The sequence below is a fragment of the Tripterygium wilfordii genome, chromosome 7 (assembly GCF_013401445.1).
Source record: "Tripterygium wilfordii isolate XIE 37 chromosome 7, ASM1340144v1, whole genome shotgun sequence".
Classification (NCBI taxonomy): Eukaryota; Viridiplantae; Streptophyta; class Magnoliopsida; order Celastrales; family Celastraceae; genus Tripterygium; species Tripterygium wilfordii.
Window position 1 is genome coordinate 12,647,392 of NC_052238.1, and position 7,258 is coordinate 12,654,649.

Genomic DNA, 7,258 nt, shown 5'->3' on the forward strand with positions numbered 1-7,258 from the left:
CCTACCGGTAGGATACAGTAAGTATCCTATCGCTAGGATACATACCGTATCCTACCGGTAGGATACAGTAAGTATCCTATCTCTATGATACATATTGTATCCTACCGGTAGGATAGGCCTATCGTCACCAAGACATATCAATGTTGTTTGGTTCAAACCAACATTTATACTCAAAAGTAGTATAAATGCTTCACAAAAATGTATATTTTAGAGCACGCGTTGTTGTTGGGGGTTTAAATAGCAACGCCGAATATATATATATATATATATATATATATATATATATATTTCTTTAATATAAATATATTTTTTAGTAGTAAAAATGCTGATTAATAAATTATGAATTTATTTGAATTTAATTTATTTATTATTTACTTTATCTTAGAAGTGAATATCCTTCAAAGGCCGTTCACAGGCGGTAACTTTGGCTTATGAATGATGTTCGCATTTCTTATATGTGAGCTTGTAGTTGCCTAGTTTTTGATAAAGACTGTGTTTTACAAGGTTGACACCGATTTTTAAAAATTAGACATACCTTTCAACCTATCCTACCGGTAGGTTTACGCCCAGTTAGGGTGTTCTATTTTTATATATTGTATGATAACTAAAGTGCTACGGTCATTTGAAGGATATTCATGTTCGAATCACATACAATTATGGCTTTTAAGAAAATATAATTGCCTAGTTTTTGATAAAGATTGTTTTTTACGAGGTTGACACCAGTTTTGAAAAATTAGACATATTTTTCACCCTATCCTACCGGTAGGTTATGTATTTAACAATATCCTACCGGTAGGTTACGCCCAGTATCCTATCTCTATGATACATATTGTATCCTACCGGTAGGATAGGCCTATCGTCACCAAGACATATCAATGTTGTTTGGTTCAAACCAACATTTATACTCAATAGTAGTATAAATGCTTCACAAAAATGTATATTTTAGAGCACGCGTTGTTGTTGGGGGTTTAAATAGCAACGCCGAATATATATATATATATATATATATATATATATATATATATATATATTTCTTTAATATAAATATATTTTTTAGTAGTAAAAATGCTCGTTGATAAATTATCAATTTATTTGAATTTAATTTCTTTATTATTTAATTTATATTAGAAATTTAGTCGTGGAACAACTAAGTATCGTCTAATTACAATATCTTACCGGCATGATACATAAGTATCCTATCGCTTGGATACATACCGTATCCTACCGGTCGGATACACAAGTATCATATCGCTAGAATTAATAACGTATCATACCGGTAGGCTACGTTAAGTATCCTATTGCTAGGATACATACCGTATCCTACCGGTAGGATACAGTAAGTATCCTATCGCTAGGATACATACCGTATCCTACCGGTACGATAGGCCTATCGTCACCAAGACATATCAATGTTGTTTGGTTCAAACCAACATTTATACTCAAAAGTAGTATAAATGCTTCACAAAAATGTATATTTTAGAGCACGCGTTGTTGTTGGGGGTTTAAATAGCAACGCCGAATATATATATATATATATATTTCTTTAATATAAATATATTTTTTAGTAGTAAAAATGCTGATTAATAAATTATGAATTTATTTGAATTTAATTTATTTATTATTTACTTTATCTTAGAAGTGAATATCCTTCAAAGGCCGTTCACAGGCGGTAACTTTGGCTTATGAATGATGTTCGCATTTCTTATATGTGAGCTTGTAGTTGCCTAGTTTTTGATAAAGACTGTGTTTTACAAGGTTGACACCGAGTTTTAAAAATTAGACATACCTTTCAACCTATCCTACCGGTAGGTTACGCCCAGTTAGGGTGTTCTATTTTTATATATTGTATGATAACTAAAGTGCTACGGTCATTTGAAGGATATTCATGTTCGAATCACATACAATTATGGCTTTTAAGAAAATATAATTGCCTAGTTTTTGATAAAGATTGTTTTTTACGAGGTTGACACCAGTTTTGAAAAATTAGACATATTTTTCACCCTATCCTACCGATAGGTTATGTATTTAACAATATCCTACCGGTAGGTTACGCCCAGTATCCTATCTCTATGATACATATTGTATCCTACCGGTAGGATAGGCCTATCGTCACCAAGACATATCAATGTTGTTTGGTTCAAACCAACATTTATACTCAATAGTAGTATAAATGCTTCACAAAAATGTATATTTTAGAGCACGCGTTGTTGTTGGGGGTTTAAATAGCAACGCCGAATATATATATATATATATATATTTCTTTAATATAAATATATTTTTTAGTAGTAAAAATGCTGGTTGATAAATTATCAATTTATTTGAATTTAATTTATTTATTATTTAATTTATCTTAGAAATTTAGTCGTGGAACAACTAAGTATCGTCTAATTACAATATCTTACCGGCATGATACATAAGTATCCTATCGCTTGGATACATACCGTATCCTACCGGTCGGATACACAAGTATCAAATCGCTAGGATTAATAACGTATCATACCGGTAGGCTACGTTAAGTATCCTATCGCTAGGATACATACCGTATCCTACCGGTAGGATACAGTAAGTATCCTATCGCTAGGATACATACCGTATCCTACCGGTAGGATACAGTAAGTATCCTATCTCTATGATACATATTGTATCCTACCGGTAGGATAGGCCTATCGTCACCAAGACATATCAATGTTGTTTGGTTCAAACCAACATTTATACTCAAAAGTAGTATAAATGCTTCACAAAAATGTATATTTTAGAGCACGCGTTGTTGTTGGGGGTTTAAATAGCAACGCCGAATATATATATATATATATATATATATATATATATATATTTCTTTAATATAAATATATTTTTTAGTAGTAAAAATGCTGATTAATAAATTATGAATTTATTTGAATTTAATTTATTTATTATTTACTTTATCTTAGAAGTGAATATCCTTCAAAGGCCGTTCACAGGCGGTAACTTTGGCTTATGAATGATGTTCGCATTTCTTATATGTGAGCTTGTAGTTGCCTAGTTTTTGATAAAGACTGTGTTTTACAAGGTTGACACCGATTTTTAAAAATTAGACATACCTTTCAACCTATCCTACCGGTAGGTTACGCCCAGTTAGGGTGTTCTATTTTTATATATTGTATGATAACTAAAGTGCTACGGTCATTTGAAGGATATTCATGTTCGAATCACATACAATTATGGCTTTTAAGAAAATATAATTGCCTAGTTTTTGATAAAGATTGTTTTTTACGAGGTTGACACCAGTTTTGAAAAATTAGACATATTTTTCACCCTATCCTACCGGTAGGTTATGTATTTAACAATATCCTACCGGTAGGTTACGCCCAGTATCCTATCTCTATGATACATATTGTATCCTACCGGTAGGATAGGCCTATCGTCACCAAGACATATCAATGTTGTTTGGTTCAAACCAACATTTATACTCAATAGTAGTATAAATGCTTCACAAAAATGTATATTTTAGAGCACGCGTTGTTGTTGGGGGTTTAAATAGCAACGCCGAATATATATATATATATATTTCTTTAATATAAATATATTTTTTAGTAGTAAAAATGCTGGTTGATAAATTATCAATTTATTTGAATTTAATTTATTTATTATTTAATTTATCTTAGAAATTTAGTCGTGGAACAACTAAGTATCGTCTAATTACAATATCTTACCGGCATGATACATAAGTATCCTATCGCTTGGATACATACCGTATCCTACCGGTCGGATACACAAGTATCAAATCGCTAGGATTAATAACGTATCATACCGGTAGGCTACGTTAAGTATCCTATCGCTAGGATACATACCGTATCCTACCGGTAGGATACAGTAAGTATCCTATCGCTAGGATACATACCGTCTCCTACCGGTAGGATACAGTAAGTATCCTATCTCTATGATACATATTGTATCCTACCGGTAGGATAGGCCTATCGTCACCAAGACATATCAATGTTGTTTGATTCAAACCAACATTTATACTCAAAAGTAGTATAAATGCTTCACAAAAATGTATATTTTAGAGCACGCGTTGTTGTTGGGGGTTTAAATAGCAACGCCGAATATATATATATATATATATATATATTTCTTTAATATAAATATATTTTTTAGTAGTAAAAATGCTGATTAATAAATTATGAATTTATTTGAATTTAATTTATTTATTATTTACTTTATCTTAGAAGTGAATATCCTTCAAAGGCCGTTCACAGGCGGTAACTTTGGCTTATGAATGATGTTCGCATTTCTTATATGTGAGCTTGTAGTTGCCTAGTTTTTGATAAAGACTGTGTTTTACAAGGTTGACACCGATTTTTAAAAATTAGACATACCTTTCAACCTATCCTACCGGTAGGTTACGCCCAGTTAGGGTGTTCTATTTTTATATATTGTATGATAACTAAAGTGCTACGGTCATTTGAAGGATATTCATGTTCGAATCACATACAATTATGGCTTTTAAGAAAATATAATTGCCTAGTTTTTGATAAAGATTGTTTTTTACGAGGTTGACACCAGTTTTGAAAAATTAGACATATTTTTCACCCTATCCTACCGGTAGGTTATGTATTTAACAATATCCTACCGGTAGGTTACGCCCAGTATCCTATCTCTATGATACATATTGTATCCTACCGGTAGGATAGGCCTATCGTCACCAAGACATATCAATGTTGTTTGGTTCAAACCAACATTTATACTCAATAGTAGTATAAATGCTTCACAAAAATGTATATTTTAGAGCACGCGTTGTTGTTGGGGGTTTAAATAGCAACGCCGAATATATATATATATATATATATTTCTTTAATATAAATATATTTTTTAGTAGTAAAAATGCTGGTTGATAAATTATCAATTTATTTGAATTTAATTTATTTATTATTTAATTTATATTAGAAATTTAGTCGTGGAACAACTAAGTATCGTCTAATTACAATATCTTACCGGCATGATACATAAGTATCATATCGCTAGAATTAATAACGTATCATACCGGTAGGCTACGTTAAGTATCCTATCGCTAGGATACATACCGTATCCTACCGGTAGGATACAGTAAGTATCCTATCTCTATGATACATATTGTATCCTACCGGTAGGATAGGCCTATCGTCACCAAGACATATCAATGTTGTTTGGTTCAAACCAACATTTATACTCAAAAGTAGTATAAATGCTTCACAAAAATGTATATTTTAGAGCACGCGTTGTTGTTGGGGGTTTAAATAGCAACGCCGAATATATATATATATATATATATATATATATATATTTCTTTAATATAAATATATTTTTTAGTAGTAAAAATGCTGATTAATAAATTATGAATTTATTTGAATTTAATTTATTTATTATTTACTTTATCTTAGAAGTGAATATCCTTCAAAGGCCGTTCACAGGCAGTAACTTTGGCTTATGAATGATGTTCGCATTTCTTATATGTGAGCTTGTAGTTGCCTAGTTTTTGATAAAGACTGTGTTTTACAAGGTTGACACCGATTTTTAAAAATTAGACATACCTTTCAACCTATCCTACCGGTAGGTTACGCCCAGTTAGGGTGTTCTATTTTTATATATTGTATGATAACTAAAGTGCTACGGTCATTTGAAGGATATTCATGTTCGAATCACATACAATTATGGCTTTTAAGAAAATATAATTGCCTAGTTTTTGATAAAGATTGTTTTTTACGAGGTTGACACCAGTTTTGAAAAATTAGACATATTTTTCACCCTATCCTACCGGTAGGTTATGTATTTAACAATATCCTACCGGTAGGTTACGCCCAGTATCCTATCTCTATGATACATATTGTATCCTACCGGTAGGATAGGCCTATCGTCACCAAGACATATCAATGTTGTTTGGTTCAAACCAACATTTATACTCAATAGTAGTATAAATGCTTCACAAAAATGTATATTTTAGAGCACGCGTTGTTGTTGGGGGTTTAAATAGCAACGCCGAATATATATATATATATATATTTCTTTAATATAAATATATTTTTTAGTAGTAAAAATGCTGGTTGATAAATTATCAATTTATTTGAATTTAATTTATTTATTATTTAATTTATCTTAGAAATTTAGTCGTGGAACAAATAAGTATCGTCTAATTACAATATCTTACCGGCATGATACATAAGTATCCTATCGCTTGGATACATACCGTATCCTACCGGTCGGATACACAAGTATCAAATCGCTAGGATTAATAACGTATCATACCGGTAGGCTACGTTAAGTATCCTATCGCTAGGATACATACCGTATCCTACCGGTAGGATACAGTAAGTATCCTATCGCTAGGATACATACCGTATCCTACCGGTAGGATACAGTAAGTATCCTATCTCTATGATACATATTGTATCCTACCGGTAGGATAGGCCTATCGTCACCAAGACATATCAATGTTGTTTGATTCAAACCAACATTTATACTCAAAAGTAGTATAAATGCTTCACAAAAATGTATATTTTAGAGCACGCGTTGTTGTTGGGGGTTTAAATAGCAACGCCGAATATATATATATATATATATATATATATATATTTCTTTAATATAAATATATTTTTTAGTAGTAAAAATGCTGATTAATAAATTATGAATTTATTTGAATTTAATTTATTTATTATTTACTTTATCTTAGAAGTGAATATCCTTCAAAGGCCGTTCACAGGCGGTAACTTTGGCTTATGAATGATGTTCGCATTTCTTATATGTGAGCTTGTAGTTGCCTAGTTTTTGATAAAGACTGTGTTTTACAAGGTTGACACCGATTTTTAAAAATTAGACATACCTTTCAACCTATCCTACCGGTAGGTTACGCCCAGTTAGGGTGTTCTATTTTTATATATTGTATGATAACTAAAGTGCTACGGTCATTTGAAGGATATTCATGTTCGAATCACATACAATTATGGCTTTTAAGAAAATATAATTGCCTAGTTTTTGATAAAGATTGTTTTTTACGAGGTTGACACCAGTTTTGAAAAATTAGACATATTTTTCACCCTATCCTACCGGTAGGTTATGTATTTAACAATATCCTACCGGTAGGTTACGCCCAGTATCCTATCTCTATGATACATATTGTATCCTACCGGTAGGATAGGCCTATCGTCACCAAGACATATCAATGTTGTTTGGTTCAAACCAACATTTATACTCAATAGTAGTATAAATGCTTCACAAAAATGTATATTTTAGAGCACGCGTTGTT